This window comes from Syngnathus scovelli, chromosome 11, assembly GCF_024217435.2.
Source record: "Syngnathus scovelli strain Florida chromosome 11, RoL_Ssco_1.2, whole genome shotgun sequence".
In the NCBI taxonomy this organism is placed as follows: Eukaryota; Metazoa; Chordata; class Actinopteri; order Syngnathiformes; family Syngnathidae; genus Syngnathus; species Syngnathus scovelli.
In genome coordinates this window covers 1,491,918-1,516,135 of record NC_090857.1, presented here as the reverse complement: position 1 = coordinate 1,516,135, position 24,218 = coordinate 1,491,918, and the positions used below count along the sequence as shown (strand labels likewise).

Below are 24,218 nucleotides of genomic sequence, written 5' to 3'. Positions count from 1 at the left end.
CATTAGTGTAATGTGAAAACAGAGTGACACGCATATCTAAATGGTATCATCAGAGGAACTGTATTAAATATCTATCTATTAAATGTCCATTCAAGCTCAGGATAGAACCACACGCAATAATGTAGTAGCATTTGATTTCGGGCTCATCCTGAATGACCAGAGAATGGATTTCATTGTTAAGTCGAAGCCTGGAAAGGTATTAGCGACATTAACCTTTTTCTTTAAATATGCACTTTAACGACCTGGGAAACGAGCAGGAGATTGTTGTTGCTGTGCCTGAGGCCAGAGAGGTGATTGCCAGCTTTGTTTCAACCCCACAAGAAAAGCGCTTTGCTGACGTCTTGTGATTGTTTGGGCCTTTGAATGGCCCCGCCTCTTGATGGACACCAGCGTTTGCTAAAAGCTAGCAGCATAAAAAAGCCTTTTTTTATTTTCAATTTGGATTTGATTCTAAATGACCAAATCTGGCCATAAGTAATGTCACATCAACATTTAATGTGATTGCACACATTGTTCATTCAAGACTAAATTGTCCAAAAAGTGTGCCTATGCGTGTGAATGATTGCTCATTTGCCCTGCGATTGGCTCGCAATCAGTCCAGAGTGCCTCTCGTTTCTATCATCAACAGTCAACTGCGATCGATATGAGGTCTAACGCAATAGAACATTTATATATTGATCCCAGTTCATAAAATCTACAGTGGATCTGTCAATGGATATAAAAATTCTACACACCCTTGCTCAGATGGTAGATGTTATTAAAAATGTATTTACCGCAAGTAATATGAGCTACAACCTGGCAGTTGGCTAATTTAAAAAAAAAGGAAAAAAAATATATATATTTTAATTTATTTTACATTATATACACACACGCACGTATTGCTTTTTCATCCCACCAGGGGCTGCTCTCACCATGTTGTTTATTTCTCACGCCAGCCAACAGAATCCACCTTTGTAGATGCTAAATCAATACAAATGACAGCAGGATGTGTGTAATAGTGCATGATACAAGTAGCACACCTGGCTGGTGACAGCTGCCCATCTGCCCGCAACAACAAATAACATTTTTCTCCATCCACCCTCATAAAAACATCATGCCCAAACTACACTGTGCAGCCAGCCAGCCAGCCACTCACCCAGTGAAGATGGATAGTTTTGATGTTCAAGCACATTTAGCATCTACACGCTGATACTTAATTGCCTGTTGTTATGATGCGGTGCAGCCACAGAAGGACGCTTGGCCGCGGGTTGCAAAACGGATGGGATTGAATTTCATGTAACAGTAAGCCATGAAAGACAGTTGTCAATGCATTGAACCTTTGTTTTATTATTTGCCCATACATCGAAGGTTATCACTTTGAATTTGGATTACAAAAGAATTCAAGTGACAGATGAGCAAGTGTGTATTTAAGATATACCGACAATTTAAAATACTCAATGAACCAAACAGGCATGTTTTGGAACCTGCTGTATTGAGAAACTGGAACCAAAGTCCTGTCCAATAATAAAAGTATGTTGAATCAGAATCAGAATCAGAAAACCTTTATTGTCATTCTACATAGTACAATGAAATTGGAGACCTCCATCCAGTGCATGAGGTAGACACAAGTAACAGTCAAGTAATCGACTAGTAGAAAAGTAGATGAAATAATCAGAAACAGTAGTGCGGACAAAGTGCAGTAATAGTGCAGGAGGAAAGTGTCATCAGTGTCGGCTGGAGTTGAGGGCGGCTATGGCTTGGGGAAAGAAACTGTTTCTGAGTCTGTTTGTCCTGGTCTTCATTTGCCTGTAGCGTCTTCCAGAGGGCAACAGGTCAAACAGGGCGGAGCCAGGGTGGGAGCTGTCCGCTGAGATGGCCTTAGCCCTGCTGAGGCAGCGGGTAGTGTAGATGTCCGTAAGGGAGGGGAGAGGGCGGCCGATGATCCTCTGGGCTGCCTTCACCACTCTCTGCAGCTTCTCCCTGTCAGCGGCGGTGGAGCTGCCGAACCATACTACGATGCAGTAGGTCAGTAGACTCTCGATGGAAGATCGGTAGAAGGTCAGCAACAGGTCGGTGTTGAGGTTGTACCTCCTGAGGACTCTCAGGAAGTGTAACCGCTGCTGAGCCTTCTTGACGATGGTGGTGATGTTCTCTGACCAGGAGATCCGGTCAGAGATGTGGACGCCCAGGTACTTGGTGCTGTGGACCCTCTCCACCTGCTCGCCGTTGATGAAGAGGGGAGTTGGCTCAGGGCTGTGTCTTCTGAAGTCTATGATGAGCTCGTTGGTCTTCTTGGTGTTCAGAGCGAGATTGTTCTCAGAGCACCAGTCGACCAGCTCCAGGACCTCCTCTCTGTAGGCTACCTCATCGCCATTGGAGATGAGACCGACCACAGTGGTATCGTCGGCGAACTTGACAATCCGGTTGTGTTTGTGAGCCGGTCTGCAATCATGAGTGTAGAGGCAGAAGAGGAGGGGGCTCAACACACAGCCCTGTGGGGAGCCGATGCTCAGCGTACGGGTGGAGGAGAGGCGGGAGCCAACTCTCACAGCCTGGAGTCGGTTGGTCAGAAAGTCATTAATCCAGGCACATGTGAGAGAGGGGAGTCCGAGAGTGTCCAGCTTTGTGGTGAGTCTGTCCGGGAGGATGGTGTTGAATGCCGAACTGTAATCCACAAAGAGCATCCGGACATAGCTCTGCTGCTGCTCCAGGTGGTTCACCGCACAATGGAGGGCTACGGCGATGGCGTCTTCTGTGGATCTGTTGGTCCGGTATGCAAACTGGTGGGGGTCGAGGTGTGGGGGAAGATAATCCTTGATGTGCTGAAGAACCAGCCTCTCAAAGCACTTCATGATCACCGGAGTGAGGGCCACTGGCCGGTAATCATTCAGGCTAGAGGTGGCCGACTTCTTCGGCACTGGGATGATGGTTGAGGTTTTCAGGCAGGGCGGGACGGTTGCTAGGGCCAGGGAGCGGTTGAAGATCGTGGTGAAGGTGGGGGCGAGCTCCTCAGCGCATGCCCTCAGCACCTTGCCGGGGACCCCATCCGGGCCTGTGGCCTTTCTGGGATTCACTGTAAGGAGCACCTTTCTGACCTTGTGCTCCTGAACAGTGAGTGGAGTGATGTCAGAGCTGGGTGGGGGAGGGGGCAGGGCAGGGACAGGGGAGTGCTGCTGGGATGTTCCAAACCGAGCAAAGAAGCTGTTTAGCTCCTCTGCCAGCTGTGCGCCTTGGTCTTCGACTTGAGCGGCACTGCCCCTGAAGTTGGTGATCTCCTGGATGCCCTGCCACACCTTGCGGCCATTGTTGCTGGACAGGTGGGACTCGATGCGTTTTCTGTGGTCCGCTTTCGCCCGTTTGACTCCTCTCCTCAGCTCAGCTCTGGCAGCGCTGTACAGAGCTCTGTCTCCTGACCTGAAGGCGGTGTCGCGGGCTCTGAGGAGAGAGCGGACCTGGCTGCACATCCAGGGTTTCTGGTTAGGGAAGACCCGGATGGTTTTGGTCACAGTCACATTGCTGGCGCAGAACTGGATGTAGCCCAGAACTGTGTCTGTGTGTGTCCCCAGCTCCAGGTGGTCGAACAGGTCCCAGTCTGTCCGTTGAAAACAGTCTTTGAGTTTGTGGAGTGCATCCTCAGGCCAGGAGGTGATGGTCCTTAAGGTGGGTCTGAGTTTGCGTCTGAGGGGGGTGTAGGCAGGGAAGAGCAGGAGGGACAGATGGTCTGATTGCCCGAGGTGGGGGAGGGGGATAGCTCTGTATGCCATGCATCTCAAATGAGGAGCTCTGTTAGGCCTGGCTGATACGTGGACGTTACAGATTTGTTTGTTTGGGTAATTTTATTGTTTTGGTAATGTTGTAAGAAGATCTTGGGAATTGTAGTCTGGGATAGAGTTGAAACTATTAATAGAAGCAAATGTTGTGCCACCACGAGTTCAATGTTAGATGAAACAGAACCTGATGAAAAGCAATTCAACATGTTGGCCACAACTAAGTTTATTGAAGGACACACAGGTCATTTTACGTTCCTGTGGGGGTACTTTGTTTGCCAGCTTGATTGAAAGAAGTAGAAAATCATTCATTTTTCCTCCTCTAGAGTTAAATTGAAGTGACCAGGAAAGAAAAATCCCAAGCTGTCACAGGCAGCTCAACGTTTGGCCTTCCTAATGAATCACACCACTAGATGAGAGAACCTTTTGAACTGAAGAATTTATACTCTGAGTAATTCCCATTATGTGTCCATGAAATGAGCAGCGTCTGGGGGCAGGTGATTACGCCGTCCGGGGATTCCGAGAGTGACTGGAATTAACGCGGTTTTCCATTCTCTCCACCCCGTGGCTAATTGAAACAAGGAAGCTGAGCTGCTGGGATTGGAAGGCGTGAAAATGTCCTATTCAGTGCAGGCACTCCCAGGGAAAACAGCGCATGAATATTAATTTTTCGACTCTTGCCATTGGGGTGGTACCCTCCAAGGTTCCGCTTTTGTGCCCTCTAGCACCTTTAAAAATAAGGCTCCAATAAATCTTGTAAAAATTGCACAGGTCAAAATAAGGCTGCCATAAATCTCATAAACGTTGCGAAGGTTAAAACAAGACTAACGTAAATCCCGTAAAAGCAGGTTAAAATAAGGTTCCCATCATTCCCAACCATGCTGAACAAGTTACAAGAGTAGTATGGATATTGTAAAAGCTGCAAAAATGAAAGTATGACTCAAGTAAACCCTGTAAAACTGGCACAGGTTAAAATAAGGCTAATTTAAAAAGAAAATGAATAAAATAAACATCTCAAGAGCTTGGGGTTGTCACTTCAGGGTGAGCGTTTGTGAGTGGTGGCGAAGGTGAATGTTTTTCTCTTATCAGGGTTTGTTCAAGGTTGCAAACATTCACCAAATATTCTCTGAGGTGAACGTGCATCCGCGACCTTTACTGACACTTGCAAACATTCTCCCTTCAGTGAGATACCCGGCTTAAGATGGGTCATAAAAATCTACATGGCTAAAAAGAGTTACTGTCATTTTTATTAATAAAAAATATGCAGGTTACAGCGGCATCATTTTGTGCAGATATATTTATTCATTTATTTATTCATTTAATTATTTACAGTTGCTATTAGTGAAAGTACAGATCTATGATACTATAAATGCCAAAGTTCGGGTAAAATTATGACTACTGCGAATCTCGTAAAATCTCCTCAAGACTTCTTCAAATCTTGTAAAAGTCCCGAGGTATGCATATTAAAATAAGGCTATAATAAATTCTGTCCGGGGTGCATGGTGGCGCACTGGTTAGCACGTCTGCCTCACAGTTGAGAGGTTTACCTACCTGTGTGGAGTTTGCATGTTCTCCCCGAGCCTGCGGCGCTTGGGTTTCCTCCCACATTCCAATAACGCTGATTGGGCACTCCAAATTGCCCGTAGGTAAGTGCGAGTGCAGATGGTTGTTCATCTCTGTGACTCTGCGATTGGCCGGCAACCAGTTCAGGGTGTCCCCCGCCCACTGGCCGATGACTGCTGGGATAGGCTCCAGCACGCCCTGTGGGGACAAGCGGCACAAGAAATGAATGAATAGACGGATGGATAAATTGCGGTTGTTAAAAAGGCTTCCAAAAAAAGTACAAGCTGTGCTGGTTCTACTAAAATCACAGTGAATTCCTAAAAAATTGCACATTGAACGAAGACTACCACAATCCAATAAATGACGCAGGTCAGAATAGAGTTAGTGAAAAGCAGCAAAGAGGATAAGACGACATTACATCCACGGAAAGTCATGTCAATGAAAACAAAGCTAGCGTAAATCCCCTAAACTGCAGAGATTAAACTAAAACTCCCGTTGAAATTGTGCAGGTTCTATTTGTGAGTCTGAAAACACAGTCCCGGTGCATTGTGGGATAACAAAAGCACATCTAACATTTAGTTTCATAACAGGAACAAGCTGGCAGTGTGTTTTTGTTACATGGCATCCCCCAGATTGCGGCACACGCACATCACTCATGAATATTCAGCAGCTAGGCTGCCTCAAAGGAGAGCAACGTGGAGAAGAGTGCCCGCCCGCCCCCACCGCCCCGTTGCCCACTCCACAGGTGTGACCCGCAGAGTGGAGCGAGGTCCTCATCTACTTGAGACAAATAAATGCCTCCCTCAAATTAATCTTTCCCTATTCCAGTCATTGAGAAAATAATACGCGTCTGATTGTTCGCATGGCAGCCTTACAGAGTTAATTGATGAGTCAATTTCGTTGCCAACCAAAACAGCAGAGGAGGGAGGAAATTGTGTTTCAGATGGAGGAAATTGAAGGAATTCACCTGTAAAGAGTTCTTCCATGCAGCTCTGAAGTTAAATGTGGAGGATTGAACCACGTTGGACTAAAATGTCTGCTTGTTACCTGCCATTTGACTTCCCTTTCCTTTCCTTCCTTCCTACAACCCCAATTTTTATTCACACATGCATCACATTGAAACATCTTCCTTCCCCTTCTTCTTAACTTCTAGCCTCTTTTCACCTTCCTTCCTCTCAGATGATCTTTTCCTTCCTGACTTCCTTCCTTTATACATTTCTTTTGGACCTTTGCCCCTTCACCTTTACCTACAATTTCCTAATTTCTGCCTTTGTTCCTTCTGTCTCTGATCTCTCATCTGCTTTAAATTCATGCGTCCTTCCTTCTGTGACTTAAGTTGCTTCTTTCTTCTTTCTTTCTTTCACCTCCGACTTGTTTCTCCTTCATTCTTTGCTTCCTTTATTCCTGCCTTCTTTCCCTCAGACATTGCGTCCTTCGTATCGTTTTACTTCTCTACTTTCCTTCCGTCGCTTTATGTACAGCACTGCTTAAAAACAATTTCTGAATGATTTTCTGTCAGTTTTTGCCATTTATCATGCTATACCTGAAAAAGAATAAAAGTATTTTTTTTAAATGTGGATTGGCCGTGTATGCAGGTGTGCGCACCTGTAACAAAAAACACATTAAAACACTAAAACATACTTTTGTACGTGTGTTGTTTGTGTGTGATATTGGGCATGTTGCACAAAGTGCGAGTTTTTCCTCGCACTGATTGGACTTGGTATCTTCGTCATGCTTTACGCACAAGGCGCAACGCACCACGCGCAACGCACCACGCGCATCATCCGCCGCGCACTCACTCAGTCATTCCACGGCGTGAGGTTACCGAACAGCAGGCTTGTCTTCCTCATGGACGCAACAATTCCACTTAATTTATCTTAATTGACAGAATAAAGGAGCGGTCACATCTGCTGCGTTATCCCTGCCGAAGCCGCGTTGACGTTTTAACCCAAATAAGGGGTAAAGGTTGGGGGCTGTTATCGCCGAACATTCACTAATCTGCCATCAACACCTTCGCTGTCTCTGCTACTCGGGGTGCAGTTCGGCGCAGATAAGAACGCCGCGTGTTGGTCCGTGGAACATCAATCACGCGCGGGGAAAATCCACCAACGGGAGAAGAAAAAAAAAAAAAGAGGCAACCTCGCTTGGTTTGCATCGTGTCCCCCCCTCCCTCCCTAGTCAGCCACCCACGATTCAAGTTGCAGACTTTTCAGCACCACTTCCCCCGGTGTACAGAGCTCTGTGGATTTCCTCGTGGATACTACGTAGAAGACCCACGCTGAATCTATCGCGTGGAGGACCGCATTGGAAGCTCCGCAAGGAAGAAGAAAACCGGTGGTAAGTGCTGCACCACGTTACTATCGCAACATGCAAACAAACAAAATGCTTCTTTTACGCTTTAAAGTCTGGAGAATAATCACAAAATGGATGCATTAGACGTGCTTTGAGGACTTGTGCCACTTGTACATCAATGCGTGCTGCGCGACGCCCAACTGTGCTTGTTGTTGCATGTGTGGTTTCAAAAGGTGCATCGTCTTGTCTGCATGCGAGCATCCCGCGCTGCAGAGGCGCCTCAAGCACACACCCCACTTTCCCCCCCGCAACAAAAATTCGATTAAAACACGCTCAGTAAATTTCAGCCTAGAGTTGGAGCGTTAAAGGTATAGCAACAGCTGGTGCACATCAGCGGAGCAATATGCACTGCCCCCCCTCCCCGCATATTCATCATCTCAATAGCCCTGACACAAGTTGAGTCATGTAGAGAAGCACCTTCAATGCATGGTTGGCCAATAGTAAAATGAGTCTTATAATATCCTACAATTATGGAAACGCGAGGATGAGCTCAATTCCTTCACCCTCTTGTGTTTGTGTGAGACTGAGTATGCGCCTCCTGACAGTGGTGGTGATGATGCTGGTGCCCCCCCCCCCCCCCACCCCCTCCCCCTTCTCCTCCTCCTCTTCTTCCTCCAGCAAACTTTAATAGGGCACTTAAAGCTTGCACGCCTCTTGATGCAGCCGCATTATTTTGTTGTAGTAGATGCTCGAGTGGTGCACATTAGGTTATGTGGTCATTGCACCGTAAGCAACACGACACCGTGACAACACCGCCGTGTTAATATCGGCATCTGCGCCCGCCCGGGTTGAGGAGCTCCCGGCGGCCTTTTATTGCAGGGACCAAAGATTAGCTTTGTGCCGCGTTATTCTCACAGCTTCAATTGGACACATGGTGAAGGAAGGTAGCGGTGCAAATAGTTCATTGTCTGCATTCCGACTCAACTAGCAGTGTAATTAACCCAAGGCTCTGACGCGGCGAAAAAAAAAAACGGGAGGTTTTTAAGTCACTCTCTTGTGGTCTACCATATGTGACGTCTCGGGTTGTTCGTGTTCTACCCGGCGAGTAATATTATGCTTGAAATGTCTGCTGCGGCTTCCACTGACTTTTTTTTTGTGTGTGCTTTTTTGCCTTATCTGCTACTCCAGTGCAACGTCAGCAAAAAAAAAAAAAAATCCTTCCAGTACAGCTACAAGGGTCAGGGTTGATAATAAAAATGACTATTTTGTAAATGAGAAGAGCTGGCCTAGTAAGAGTGCACTGGCTGCATATTTGCTGTTAACGATCAGGAGAACCTCCAATTTAGCCTGGTGGACATCCAAGTTGTTCTAATTTCAGTGTAAAGTGAAAGAATCCAGGCTTTTTTTTTTTTGCATATTTGATCAGATCGCTGAGCAAGCACTGATGTTCACTGTACTATATAGAAACTCTGCTGATATTCATCACAACCTCCCAATTGATCTTTCTTTGACTTCCAAGATGTTCTTCCCTCATCGTTAAGCGAATTAATTCACATCCACTCATTTTGCATAGTATATTATGAGCGATGTGGACTGACCCTACATGAGATTTTATATGTAGCCCCCAAAGCACATACAGTGGTCATGTGACTTTTGAAATGTGTTCTGTTGACTTGTGTCTGTAAGTAGAGCATCAAGTCAACATTTCAATCCCGTGTGGGTTATAAATTGGGCTTTCCCATGAGTTGTAAGATTTTTAAGTCAATTTTCCAATCTGCGTGTCAATCTCTTGACCACAGTGATTTTCAACTCGACTTAGGTCCGTGCTTTGGCTAGCTCATTCATTTTGGATCTCAAGTGTTGCTAAAGTGCCTCCAGCGGAAGAAGAAGTAAGACGAAGAAAACAGCCTTAAGCGTGATGCTCTGCCACCATCTCAACATTGCTGTGCTGCCTCAGGTGATGATGCATCATGTTGAGGCAGAAAAAATAAAATAAAAACACCCTCCCTACCAGTGAATTTAGCAGGATGACAATACTTTGGCCCAAATGAATGTGTTGCATATAGATCTTCACACATCATGTCACACCTTGATCAAAGGCTTCCAAATAGAAACGCTCTCCAGCCTTTTCCACTCTCGGGCTCATGCACTCACTTGCAGCAGATAAAATACAGATTACCAAAACACATCTGTGGTCAAAATCCCACGAGACCTTGGTTATTCCCTTTACAAAAACTCCAACTGGAAATAGGAAGCGAGTGTGTGCATGTGTGTGTGTGTGCTTCCTTTTTCTACTGCCAGACACCATCTGCTCAGCAGGGAGCTTTTCCAAACAATTTCACTGTAAAAAAAAAAAAAAAAAAAAAAAAAAAAGGAGGTGAATCAGACACATGGACGCACTACAAACAACCAGCTCTGGTGGTTGGTTTCCCAGAACAGCTCCATTCATCACATACCAAAATAAATACAACCCTCTTATTAAGTTATTTCACACACACACACACACGCAGTACAGTACATCTGTCATAACACTATTAATAATAAAACATAATGGTGTTCGCGCATAGGATTATACACAGTGAGTCTTCTAAGCAAATTTTCCCCCATGCAGTTGGAAACAATGGAAATATAATTAAAGTCGTGCCATGACTTCCACCAGCACACTCCATTGTTTTGTGCTTTCTGGAAAAAAAAAATACCCTTAAATAGAATGTGAAATATTTTGTGCACCAAGCTTTACCGGTAATTCATGAGGTGGGCTTTCCTATCTCTGCGTTTGAAGTTACAGAGGTGAGCCGCTAGATGATGTGGCTTGGGGATCTGATTGAGATGCCTGCTGGACGCTTCCCTGGTGAGGTGTTCTGGGCAGGTCCCACCGAGACCCTCGGGATGACCCAGGACATGCTTGAGAGACTAGGTCTCTTGGCTGGCATGGGAATGCCTTGGGATCCATGGATGGATGGATGGATGGATGGAGGGATGGATGGATGGATGGATGGATGGATGGATGGATGGATGGATGGATGGATGGATGGATGGATGGATGGATGGATGGATGGATGGATGGATGGATGGATGGATGGATGGATGGATGGATGGATGGATGGATGGATGGATGGATGGATGGATGGATGGATGGATGGTGAGAAAGTGGCATTGTCAATGCCTGGCATACATCTGGTGAGCCACATCCGACAGTGACGTCTTCCGACAAGTATTCATTTCAGGCGTAACCTGACTTGTATTACGTAGCTGACATTTCATTAATGTTGAAATATTGTGTAACTATTATAGGTTTTCAGGTTATTAACAGAAGAGGGGAAACAACAGCGGGGAGCGGCGCAGCACAAGAAGACTAATGTGCGTCGCCTGAGTCATCGTAGACACGCATAAACACACACATATACACATGCACATATACACACACACACACGCACACATTCTTCTTCCTTGGGCAGCGTTGTGTGAAATGGAGTGTGAAATGAGTGCACTTAACATCCCTGCTGTGGATTATACACATTATCTTACACCAGGGTTGAAGAGCATCTTTGCCTGCGAATGTGCCTCCCAGTTCCATTTGTTTCCACGCGTGTCCATTTAAGTTCCCAACATGCCTCAGTCCATTTGTTTAACAAGTTTGTTACACACCTGAGTGCAGCCACGCACCTCACTTTTGCATATCCAGGCTCTGATTTACTAAGATTCCAAGTAAATTACGTCAATGGTTTGTTAGCAACCACTGGCGGAGCTGGGGGCGGGGGGTCTCCAAGGGCACTGGCCCCTTGAAATGTTCTTGGACCCCCGGGGTGCCATGCCAGATAATTGACTTTTGGATATTTTCCAATTCTTCCACATTCCGCGTTCTCTCCAGTAATGAATTTATAATAAATAATGAATCTTTACCAGTATATTTTTTTGGGTGTTTGTAATTTGTCGGGGGCGGGGGGCCTCCAAGGGCACTGGCTTCTTAAACTGTTCTTGGACTCACGGTGTGCCAGGCCAGATAATTGACTTTTGGATAGTTTCCAATTTTTCTACATTCACCCCAGTAACAAATTCATAATTAATAATGAATCTTTAACAGTATATATTTTTTGGGGTGTTTGTATATATATATATATATATATATATATATATATATATATATATATATATATATTTTTTGCAGGACCTCTGTGTTATAATTCATTTTTGCTTTCAAGCCTGTTTTAAGAACTCAAATGAGGCTTTCAGTATATAGTTCTTACAACCGCATTTTATGTGGGTTAGGCTTTTGAATTAGTATTTTAAGACATGGTCTGGGTTTTATATTAGGGTTTGAAGACTGGGTTGGCGTTTCAAGGAAGGATTAGGGTGTGAAGCCTGGCTCTGGGTTTTCAGTAGCGTTATGTTGCCTCTTAGCACAGACTGCTCTGCAACAATATTTAATGCGTTACAGTCTTCAGGTAGTCTACTTTGTGAGATGAATGCAAAACAGTATCTGGAATGTCAGTAACATGTGTCACAGTGCCACTGCCGTGATGGAGACGCAATTTATTTTTGCTGCTGTGTGATTGAGCCATGACTGCTAAAATGGAAGCTCCCGATGGGATGCGGACATATGGTCCTTTTTCAAAAGAGCACCAGTGAGGTACACGGAGTAATAATAATATGGCACTTGTTCACTTCTTTCCACCTCTGAATGTGGGTGCAACTGGATGAGTGGAAGAGATGAGTGAGCACGTTGCATGCACACACACCTTCCATTTCAGAGCAAACTCTATAGCTTCATGTGAATAAAAGTAAAATCCTATTATATAACTCATCAAGTGGTTATTTCAAATGAGGTACAGATGTGGCTTAAATGAAAGGTGGCGAGGAGGCACACAAACACACAGGTACACACCCTGTGCTGTGGTTTCTTCAATTGCAGTCGCGACTCACTGTACGTCAGACATTTGGTCATCCATCAACAACACACTCACCAAAATCAGCTCGGGTGTACCAAACAAACATCCAGCTCGGGCGGCTAACGGCACCAGCGACCTAGTCGGCCACGCCTCTACAATCCAACTGAACTCCCGAGCCGAACTCATTTATAACGTCGATATTGCAATTACGGATCCAATTTGTTTGCACACCTGTTCATTTAGTCACGCTGGATTTATAATTAATGCAAGATGTCAGCGAAGGAGGAAGAGGGTGAAATCAAGCTGAGGGAATGAACGTGCCCGCTCCCTGCGGCTTCTCACGGCGCAGCGAATAACAAAGTTGCATTTGCTGCATGCAACCAACTTTAGAAAAGATGACTAAAGATAACGATTTTTTTTTTTGGAGTGCGATTGATGCATGCAGGTCAGAGATTGCTGTCGAAATGAGCTCTTTAACGATAAAATATGCACCAGTAACAAATACAAAGAGAAAATGTAAATGTGATCTCCACGCTTATCATGGCACAGCAACTATCAGCATCCACACACATGCATATTTTCCATTGCTCTAATCCTCGCGTGGGTATCATTAAGAGCGGCATCCCCCAAAATAAAATCTATCAATAAGTGCTATATCTTCCCTGCATAAAAGGCAAAAACCCAATTTAAGTTGAGCAAATACCCGCAGTATCAAGCGAATCCACCTACAGGCAGCGTACAAAAGCATATGTGCGTGCTTGTTCAGAAAATGGCACATGCCCAGAGAGCGAGACGCCTATAGCGCACCGCATGTACTGGATGGAGGTCCACTATACAAATGCATATCTGCTTGCATGCCCGGGATGGAGGGCGGTTGGGGTGGTGTGCGAGGACCACGGGTGCTTGCAAGATCCTGCCGGCCTCCGTGAGCATTTTTGTGTGTCCCCCCTCCCCTCCCTTCAGGGGGCCTGTGATGCGGAGGCAGGTTGAGCTGCGGGATTAATGAAAAGCTCCATCTTAGTCATGAAAAGAGCATTTTCACAATCTATTTAACACCCTGCATGCCAAAGGCTCGCATTAGACACTGTTGACTTGCAGTCGCCTACGGCGTTGTGTTGTGATGCGTTCACCGCCGCCGATGTGAGCGTCAGTGGGAAGGCTGCTCGCCCCCTCCCCACACCAACATCGCCATCATCAACACCCCGCAAAACCCTCCTCTACACATTCTAGCCCACTGAGTCTTTACGCATTTGTCACATTCATGGTCAGAAAAAAAAGTCATTCTCTGTCACTGGTGTGGAGTCTTGACACACAACTGGAAGTCAAAGGCATGAATGATGCTGCCCTGGGCTGCAATGTCCTTTTGGGGATGCGAGCCTGCTGGGCACCGTGGCCCCAAAAAGACAGCAATCTGATCTTGCAACACTGCAGTGATTCTGGGGAAAAAAGATTGAATACTTTTGAGCTGATTATTCAATAATTTCATTTCAAGAAGAACTGCAAAATCTTGAATAGGTCATTCAGAATTATCATTTCATGTATTTATTATTTTTGTGCCTCAGCCCTCTTGGAGGCACTTTTGACATTTTTGAGTTATGTCTCTAACATACAAAGAAACGATATCCGCCTCCATCCAGCTTGGCGGAGGTAATAAGGCACTGTGAACCATTAGGCACTACATTGTGTAGGTTGAAGTCAAATGGACCTAAACTCGGAACCACCCAAGCATTTCTCCATAGGACAGAATTAGTGGAGGTAACCGCACAACAACAACAAATGCCAGTACTTGCGGAAACTTCAAGTCACCGTTGTTGTTTTCGTGCCATTCTGATTGGCTGAAGGTAGACGGGTTAATTGATATGGACTGAGCTGAGCTCCTAAGAGCTTTCTGTGTTTCCATCTGGGCGGCCGTGTTGACCTGCAGCGGAAAGCGCCACGGAATGAGTGAGCAATGAGTGCTCCATGTTGTTCCGGCCGGCGCTGGTGAATTATTCAACACAAACAGTCGCGATTACGTACTGACTGCACGCACCCAAGGGTCACGGAGGGCCAGCTGAATCGGCAACGCAGTGAGGCCGGGGATCACCGGACTGTTCATGAAAGGTATTCCTGGAAACGCAAGCCAACACTTCCTCTTTTGGCTGCGTTGGCTCTTTTTCTCCCCCTGGGCGACTGGCCGGTGACCATCCAGCAGCTCTTACAAGGCTGTTAAAGATTCGGTGGGAGACACCGACACGATCCCTCCGCCGCCGCCGCCACCGCCCACATGGAGCTCGCCCACAAAGCTCTGAATGCAATCACGACTTCTCTGGATGTCAGCATGAATTAGTGTAACCCTCACAGCCGTCCCCCCCCCACCTCCCGAAACACACACACGCACTGCGTCATGACTGAAAGCAACCACGAAGGCGTAGTGGGGCAAAACTAACAAACGCTCTGGCCATCTCTGCAACGACTGACCTCAGGGAAGACTTTGTACAATGTGGCCAAATTATGCAATTAGTGGTTTCTTACTTTCTGCATGAACCAACAAACCAATGAACAAATTAACCAAGCACCTAACCAAGCAACCAATCAAGCATGCAACCAACCAACCGACCAAATGAAGGTTAGAAGCAACTCAAAGCCTAGCTCTAAAACGTCACTCAAGTTCTTTTTCTGAAGCAGAACACAACATGGACAATGCATACCTGAACTCAACCATGAAAGGATGGCTATATGGCGCACGCTCAGGGTCTTGCACATTGTTTTCACAGCTCTATTCAAATGCATCTCCAAGGTCTTCCAACAGATTTTTATTGTTGTGGCGTAGTCAAGGGCCCGTACAACAGATGTACAACAAGAGCTGTTGTCCAAAAGATGTAGCTCTGTTATATTGAAACGCAACAGTTTTTCAGAAACCGTGCTGCTTTTCGTATGAGCTCCATGCCGCCCTAAAACGCTGTCATGCCACTGTGGCAGTGGGCCTGTCCCAGTGCTGGTCCCCCCCCCTCCCCCCGTCAAAGTAAAATGTCAAGATGGAGAACTGGACCTGACAGCTCTCCCTGGGGGAGACTAAGTGGTGTCAACCTGTTGCTGGCAACGTGATGATGAACAACTTTCATTAAAAAAAAAAAGAAAAGAACAGCGAGGAGCCGGATGTCCTCCGTTCTAACGTCACATAGACAGAAACCCTTGAGGTCCAAACAAGAAGAGAAGCCAAATATGTCACTGCCGTGCCCAGATGAATAATTTACTACGACTCCGATCAGAAGTGAAGGCAAAGGTCTCATTGCTGCCGGGTATTCCGATAGCACTGAGGCTAGCTAACTAACTAACTAACTAACTGACTGACTGACTGACTGACTGACTGACTAACTAACTAACCAGTTGACTGTATGAATAACTGGGGAGTAGACTGGCTGACTGTCGGTCTTCCGAAACGACTGATTAAGCAGTCAATCAACAATCTAACGATGTGATGAAGTAAGATTTGCTGATCATTTCATTACGTAAAAATTTAAACAGCAATGGTTACCCACGACAAGGAGAGGTGTCCTGGCTTGTCTTCCCCTATGGTTGCCTTGGCAAGAACAACAAAAGCTTATTCTTATTAGGAAGCAACGTCGCAACTCTGCGACTGTGATACTGCTTTTGTAAGGTCAAATTATAACATAGCACTGCTTTAAAGCGGCGCTTAGCGGATTTGACAGTTCCAAATGGCAGAGTCGGAAGCCATTTTGACATTTTAATGTTCGCAACTCAGACGGCGTCATTACATCACAAACAAGCAAAGAGGCAGGGAAGCCAGAAACAAAAGAATGCTTGAGTCCAAGCATTTACATTGACATATTAGTTTTTAGGGAAACTCAAATTTGGTTTGGCAATCCAAATTCATATGTAGCTTCTTAGGGATTTGGGGAATCATTCTTTTTGTTTAACAGAACCCAACTGGCTAACTTGACAATCGACTGACCGGATGGCAAAACTGATGAACAAACTAACTGACTGATAAATTGACTAACAAACTGACAGACTAACTAACTGACTAATCAACTATCTGATCAAAGGAGGAATACGCTAGCTGAATTTTGCCGTGGTACTCTTTCCTTTATACTTGGATAAGAGCAAAGACAAAGTCGTCTGCCTGCATCCTTACGTGATCAAAAGATTTGGAGATGAAAAAAACCAACAGCATTTCCATTGATTAGGGCGAGCAAAGATGCGACATGCTGGCTCCATTAGTGGGCCTTAAATGACGGCATTAGGGACAAGTAAAGGAGCTCGGACTACCTCACAAACACGGCGACACCTAAAAACCATCAGTAAGTCATTAGCAGCCTAATGAGCGAGATCGAACGATGTTTTCCCCGTTGCCGTGATGCTGGCGTGTGGCGACTTTGAAACTTTAAAGCGATTGTGAGACTCGGTGACTTGTTCTCTAGTGGCCGCCGGCTTTAAGTGCAGCGCACGATGACGACGCACGTTTTCCCTTTTTAGCGTCAGACACTGGTATCGACACTCTCTATGGCAGTGTTCAATTACATTGATTTTTCTCCCCCCCCTTCTGCGCCACTCTGCTTTTGTTCCTCTGCTGGTTTCTTTTAGAAGCCTTGTAACTGCAGAAGTAAAACAAGTGGAGTCCTGAAATTATCTTATCAGATAGTCAGGAGAGAGGAAATGAACTGAAAAAAAAACTTCCAGCGTCAACTTAAAGACTCGGTTTACTCGGCGCGGTTGATTGTTTGTGAATGAACTGATTTCCGAAGATTAATGACGCTGTTTAGCTTTTACCTGCTGCGCGATAAGAACAAAAGGAACTGCTTTAGCTATAGACTGTTTCTTTAATAGTCTTCGGAATTGGTCAGTGGGGAGTTGTCAGTGAGCTCCATCCCAAAGAACCACTTATTAGAAATGTATCACAGGAGGCACAATGATAATGGTGGAAATTTCATCATTCTTTGGTCAACTGGGACAATATAACTTAGGGGAACTTCAGACCTTCACCAAGGCCAAATCCGGAAACCTTGCTGAAGACCCTAATTGCAGACCCTAACTCAGCCTTGAAAACCTCACCCGGTCGAGAAACCTTAATTTAGACCCTTAATCCCAACGTGACCCCCCCAAGCACACAAAGATAAGCAAACATGCCTTTGTCAGTAAACGTATTGTTCTCCCGCAGGATGAGGGAAGGATTTTTGAGGCCGCTCCTCCAGCGGCGTAACGAGAACCCAGTTGCCGGTGCTCAGTGAAGTTTGAAAAGTTCAGCTCTTGATACTGCAGAGACGCCGATACGGCAGAGATGTGACCTCTTTTTGGAATTCAGTACAAACCAACAGCACTTGCGGATGCGCCTGACGGGAAGTGAGGAATTACAATATTGCAGCCCGGGAGCCAAAATGGCAACAATGTTGGGCGCGTTGTTGTATAATGAAGCAACTGAATGGAGGTGTGTTTTCAGGAGATAGCTGTGCACACATGCACTTTGTGTTCTTGGGTTAAATGTCATTGAGACTTGTCACCCAGATGGGAAAGCATGCCCCTTGTTTTATCCCCTAATCCAGTCTGCAACCCTAATTTGAAAATCTATGAACTCAAGATGCATCCCGCAGGTATTTGCTGAAAGTCGTATTTTTAGAAAGGCTTCCGTTTCACCGGTGTTTATTAGCAATTCCAGTCAACCCACTTCATCTCCCAATCAGATGTTTCTGATGCCATCCTTGACATCAATCCATCCGCAGGTTTCAGTTGTCGCTCAGGCACTAAAGCGGTCACGAACAATCGTGATGCTTTGCAAGCAGCTCCCTATTTTGCCCAGGTGCCCTACTTTTCAATACGTGGCGGCGGCCTGGAGGCATTCAGTGGGAAAGAACTTCTCTCCAGGGTAGGGGTGGGGGAGGGCGAGGGGCGGGGCGTCTTTGACGGGACAAGAATGCTTTAATCTTGACAGGCAGGCAGGTGGAGCTCAACAGATACAGTAAATCAATGCGAGCGTCTGAGAGGTAGTGGCCTCTCGTATCGACCGGCGAGCTCCCCCAACAACATCCTCGCTTGCGGCTCGCAGCTCTCATGTATGCTGACAACATTACAGACGGGGCACATAATCAACAGTTAATGGTGGCTGCCCACTCCCAGGCGACAGATGGAACTCAAACCCTGGCTACTAACAAATTTGAAATCCTAACCCTTGTCTGAAAACGGATCTCTGGGTTACAGCGTCTCATGCTTGCTTCTAAAGCAAATTTGTTTCATGAAGCAGAATATTTTGAACGCCCAGTCCCTGACCCTTTTGCATGTGTGCGGGTTGGTTTTGGTTCTTGTAAATCACAACAAATAGTTCACGATTTGGAACCCTAACTCTGCCTAGAAACATGAATTTGAAAGACTAACCTTTATTTTCTTCTGTCAAGATGCTAAGCGTTGAATCCGATGGACGGGCGGGAAGTTAAGCAATTTCTAATATGCTTCCCTAGTGTCCTGATGTATTCCCTGCAAGGCCTCTTCCATCTAGGAGAAGCAAGGCTCCTTCTCACATTTCATTCCATTTATCTCCTGGTCTGCAATCGTAGTCCTCCATTAGGTCTGCATGGAAAAGTATCCCGTGCCAGGAAACAAAACAAAACAAAACAATAATGATGAGGGACGTTTCTCCTCATGGCCCAGACTCACAAATGGAAATTTGTACATAATTTGGAAACTATGTAAAAACAACAATAAACAAACAAATACCCACACATGCTTTAAGAAGACATCATGTCAAAAATGTAGTATTACTTGTTTTAAGTCAAGTCAAGTCAAGTCAAGTTTATTTGTATAGCCCTAAATCACAAACAGTCTCAAAGGGTTTTATGTTCACCCGTTGTGCCCATGCTTCAGTATTCTGAAAAATATGATGTTTGTGGAACATAAATTATGCAGAAAAATCCCTCTCTTTTTTGTCTATCTCGTGGGGAGGCCATTTTGGCTCGTAGTGATACATGCTGTCGCCTGAAAACAACATCAGTGCCTAAGGGCTCATGTAACGACTTCACGGCTCACTTGCTTTCTGGGTTTGGTCAGGTGACGCTCACAATCTGCGCCCTTAGGCACTGTGATGTCATTTTCAGTCACCAGCATGTGTCAGTACAAAGCAAAATGGCCGCCCACGAAGAAAAGCCCTACTTTTGAAAGCCTAATTATGATTTGTAAGCCGCTCTTGAAACCCTACCTCTTTTTTTGAAGCCCTCACGCATCTTGAAACCTTAATTTGCACTTTTGAACCACAATCCTGGTTTGAAACAATTTGCAGCCCAAACCTTTGCGATAATCAATTTTTAGCTCGAAACATTGTTTGAAACCCTACCCTTGGCTTGAAACCCTAATTTTAAATCCCAAACATCGCTTCAAACATCATTCCAATATAATCAGAGACATTCTTGTTGGTGCAGTAGTCGAGCAAAATGCGCGTTTGATCTAATATGATGTAGGAAGCTGTTTTTATCTTCATGTGATGAAAGTGTGTGTGCATGCGTCTGTATGTTTCCGCCCCTCTAACCGTGTTTGCTGTGACAGCTGTGGCATGTTGTCACGGCTGCGTACTGGAAATGGCTGAATGCATGTATGGAAGCATGCGGGCATGCGGCACTTAGCCGCTGCAAGGTTTGGCAGAGGCGGAAGAGCTTTAAGAAATTTTTCGCCGCATCAGAAGGCCCCAAGTTGAGTGTTTGTTGTCTTTCTGCATCACACAGAAGGAGAAGATGGCGTGTGGAACAGCTGGCAATGGGGGCTGTCATGATGACTTTATGCAGGCCTACTGGTCGTGGGCGAGCTTCATCTAAATTATGCAAATACGACAGAAGCAAATGTGGAATCAGGGAATATCATTTGTTTTTTGTCTGCCATGTGGCACCCTAATTTCAAGCTTGGAATCTCAACCCAAAGCTTGAAACCCCAACCCTGACCTAATTAGAAAAACTAACCCTGTCTTGAAACCTAGCTAGAACCTGAAATCCATACTTTGAAACTTTAAAAACAAAAAAAGCAATAGTTTGAAATGTTAATTTGCAACCCCGCCTCAGGTTCGGAACCTTAATTTTGAAACCCTAACCCTGGTGTGAGACTTTTTTGTCTGACTATGTGAAAATCATTGACAAATGGCATTGTTGTGGTCGTTGCTGCAGCCTGTGTACATATTTCAAATGTAACTGTCCATGCAGTTCAAACATGGTGGCAGCCTCGCTCGCCCCTCCACTCGACCACCCACAGCCACCTTCTCATCATTCATGTGCGCAAGTGCACTCCCCATTCATTTTCCTCAGGCAGCCATCCTCCTCCCACCTATTGATCTGCCGCGCAGCGTCAACATACTCGAGTGTCAATTAGATGGGCCCTCCTGCCCATCTGTCGCGGGAGTGCAACTCGGGCAGGAAAAAAAAAAACCCACAACAAAAGTTTCCCTATGACAGATGCTCACGTCTCACAGGCTGGGAGCCGATGCCATGTGATCTAAATATGATTCATATTCATAGGCTGAAAACTACAGAGGCCTATGTGGGGATTTGAAACCTTCATCCTTGTTTGAAACCCTAACCCTAGTTCCAGACCCCGGCCCTTGCTTGAGACACTAATCCTAGTTTGACAATCTACTTTAAATCCCTAAACCACTTTTGAAATCCTAACCCTACTTTGAAACCTTAACCATAGTTAGAAACCCTAACCCTACTTTGAAACCCTATCTTGAAACCCTAACTATACCTTGAATTGCCTGAGTCGGTGTGTAAAAACCCAACTACTAAGTGCGAGGCACGACATGCCGCCATGAATGCTATATCATTGTTTTAGGATGCAAAACAACCCTCGTTAAAATGCCTTGCAGGAAGGCCTCTTGTCTGTCTGTTAAATGCAAATTCCAAAATTAATATTCAATTGAGCGGTGCTACCTCTGCATTCACCGGGGATCGTGTTCTTGTTTGTCCGAGGTAAAATCATCTTGACCCGTCTTTCAAACTGGGAATAGAAAGCATCATTTGAAACGTTAACTTGAAACCAATGCCATTCTTTGTCAAAGTGTCAAGCTAACCTTTTAAAACAAAACCTTTGAAGCACTAACCCGCCTTTGAAATCCTACTTTAAAAGCCCAATCGTACTTTGAAAGCCCTAAAACCTATTGACAACAAGGCCAAAAAAATCCAGTTGCGAAAATGATACTTGGCTCTCTTGGAGGATTTCCCACTCGAGACATTGAATAGTGACCTTGAAGGTTTCATGTGTTGGTCTTATCTTTCCCCCGCCAGTCAGTCGTTTATCTCCTGCTGGAGCACAAATGTTCTCCAGACCTCCTTGAAGCGTCGACTCTCAGCGCCGCCACATCGCTTCTATATCAAAAAGTAAATGACGCCACTCTGTGACAGGTGTGTGGGCGGCGTGCAAACCATATAAGTGCCCCATGCTGCGCCTTAAAAAAAGAAGATGACTTTGTGAGAAAATATCAGAGTGGAGGATATTTTAGATGTATTACCGTAAGTTGTCAGGTTTTCTTTTTTGTTCCACAGTAAAGTTCGTAAGTTTCTGCAATGACACGTGATTATTTGCCTAGAGCTTTTAAATTTTCTTGGAAAAAAAAAAACCTAGATTGAAAGAAAGCTGTTCTCTTGATATCACTCTTCACCACTCACACTTTCAAACCGGTAAGCACTTGCCATGCATCTAAAGCACATTCTTACAAAGCTTATAGACAGACGCCACAAAGGCGCTGATGATAAGGGACATGATGGAGTGCACGGGGAGAATGATTTGAACTTGTCAAGCACTTTGAGTTACAATTTTGTATGAATAAAGTTTTGATTGATGGATTGATCATTTGGAGCGTCAAACTTATCTTTTTAAGCTCCTACAACATTGCGCATATTTGAAATGATCTTTGAAATGAATTATTTTACTAGAGGGATCCCAGCGTACTAATTCATGCGTGTCACGACCAGCGCAACTTTCCGCGAGGAGCTTTGATTAAAATGGCTCAGACGGGTGGTCGTCGGTGCTGTGATTTATTCTGATTTATTTATTTTACGCAGAATTAAAATACACCCTGGCTAAGTCGCAACCGCATCGACAACAACAATAAAAGCCCGAGGCGTGATCTTCCCAGGTATTAAATCTCCTTTTAGGGCTATGAACATGTTGACGTGGGAAATTTGCAACGTTGCAGAAGAGTTACTTTGTGGACACTTTCTTGGCAGCAAGACCTCACGCAGTCGATAGGGAGAGATGCTAGCATGCCAGAGGGTACATTTACACAACCATAATAAAAAAAACAATTTCTGAAAAATGTCAGGTTTAGTTTTTTCGTTTGTTATCATTAACTATTTTTAATTTTCTTTTTTTTTTTTTCTGAAAATCTGGAGTCTTTGCCAAATTTGACATTGAGAGAGCAAAGATGGGCAAATGTATCTCCATCGACTGTATGTGCGTGTTTGTAAAAATTGTAGTGGACTTTTCACCTCCCATTCAAAAGTCTTCTTCTTCATCCACTTGTCTACACAGCCGGTGGCAGTGAAAGGGCACATGGAGTGAATCACCTGTGAAAAATGACTTGTCCTCACTCGGCGGTGAGATAGCCGGGTGTATCCACAGGACCTTGTCACTTCCCATGTGCTCTCAATGAATCTCAGCCGCTTGCCGATCCAAGCCTTTAACCCGTTGGCCGCAGCAAAACAAGGGCCTGAGCATTGGCTTGGTGCAGGGAGATTGCTTCCTTCAGAGCCCATTATGGCTTGAGCTGATAAGTGCTTACAACACAGCTCCCGTTTCAACAGTTGAGTGTCTGCAATTTAATGACGAGAGCAAATGTGTGTGTGTGTATTATATCGTGTTCTTAGAATTGTAAAATGAGGCTATGCTTCTGACACACCTCACTGACAATTCATTTTTGTCTTGTTTTCATTTGGTCTCTTTTGCTTCAATTTTTCATGCAGCCACATCCATTTATTTCCCCCGAAGTTCTCTCATGCTTTCATTAAGTAACGTAGAAATATCCCAATGTTTTATCATGGGTACAAAACAGCTCTTTCTAATTGCACTGAAACCCAATGAGCAAACTCGCATAAAAGCTGCTGTAGGCTACAGCTCATGCCCAAACTCTCACACAGACTGGCTGACGTCACATGCTACCTTACCAGGGCGTGCCTCTTGAAGGCTCATACTACTCTACGCTTACTCTACTAAGGATCCAAAAGTAACATGAATGGTATTGTCTTCTCCAATGAACCTAATCATGTTTGTGGGGGATTTTCAAAAGCATAAAGAACAGACGCCAAGTCAGGGGTCACGTATCAGTTCAGAAAAGCTGCCCACAGGCTTCTCACAGACAACAACGCTTTATTAACACGCTGCTGTGTTCATGATTACTCAGAACCAAGAGTCGTCTTCTTTAATTCAGCAAGTCTATTAAATCGGACAATTCCCTTTCAATATTAAAGTCCCTTTTCATTGCTAATAGCGCCATTTCCATTTCCGACTGTTTGCTTTTCCCCGCGAGGCCTCCTCGCACACGCTGTACGTGCTTCTGAGACCTACGGGTGACTCCCATTATAAATGTAGTAATTGATTATGCCAGCCGTTAGTACGCGGACACACCAAGGTAATGTTAAAATGGTCCATTTGGCACGATGAGAGATTACGCCAACGTTCGAGCCATTTTTACAGTTTTAACGATTTCCTATGTAGTAGATGCATGCAACATCGAGCGGCAGTCACCAGTAGTATCGTTTGGCAC

The 24,218-nt window shown here is 45.1% G+C and overlaps 1 protein-coding gene and 1 long non-coding RNA gene across 2 annotated transcripts in view; one reads left to right on the top strand and one right to left on the bottom strand.

Moving 5' to 3' along the window:
- The window catches only part of LOC137840729 (uncharacterized), a 31,370-nt gene that overhangs the window by 683 nt on the left and 6,469 nt on the right, over positions 1–24,218 (bottom strand). The window contains exons 3-4 of the long non-coding RNA XR_011087673.1: positions 18,860–19,051; positions 5,298–5,507 (exon numbers count right to left, since the gene is read on the bottom strand). This is a non-coding gene — a long non-coding RNA (uncharacterized lncRNA). The remainder of the gene's footprint in view (positions 1–5,297; positions 5,508–18,859; positions 19,052–24,218) is intronic.
- LOC125977908 (metabotropic glutamate receptor 4) overlaps positions 7,102–24,218 on the top strand; it is a 90,586-nt gene continuing 73,469 nt past the window's right edge. Inside the window, exon 1 of the mRNA XM_049734954.2 lies at positions 7,102–7,646. The gene's annotated coding sequence lies outside the window, so the exon portion shown is untranslated. The remainder of the gene's footprint in view (positions 7,647–24,218) is intronic.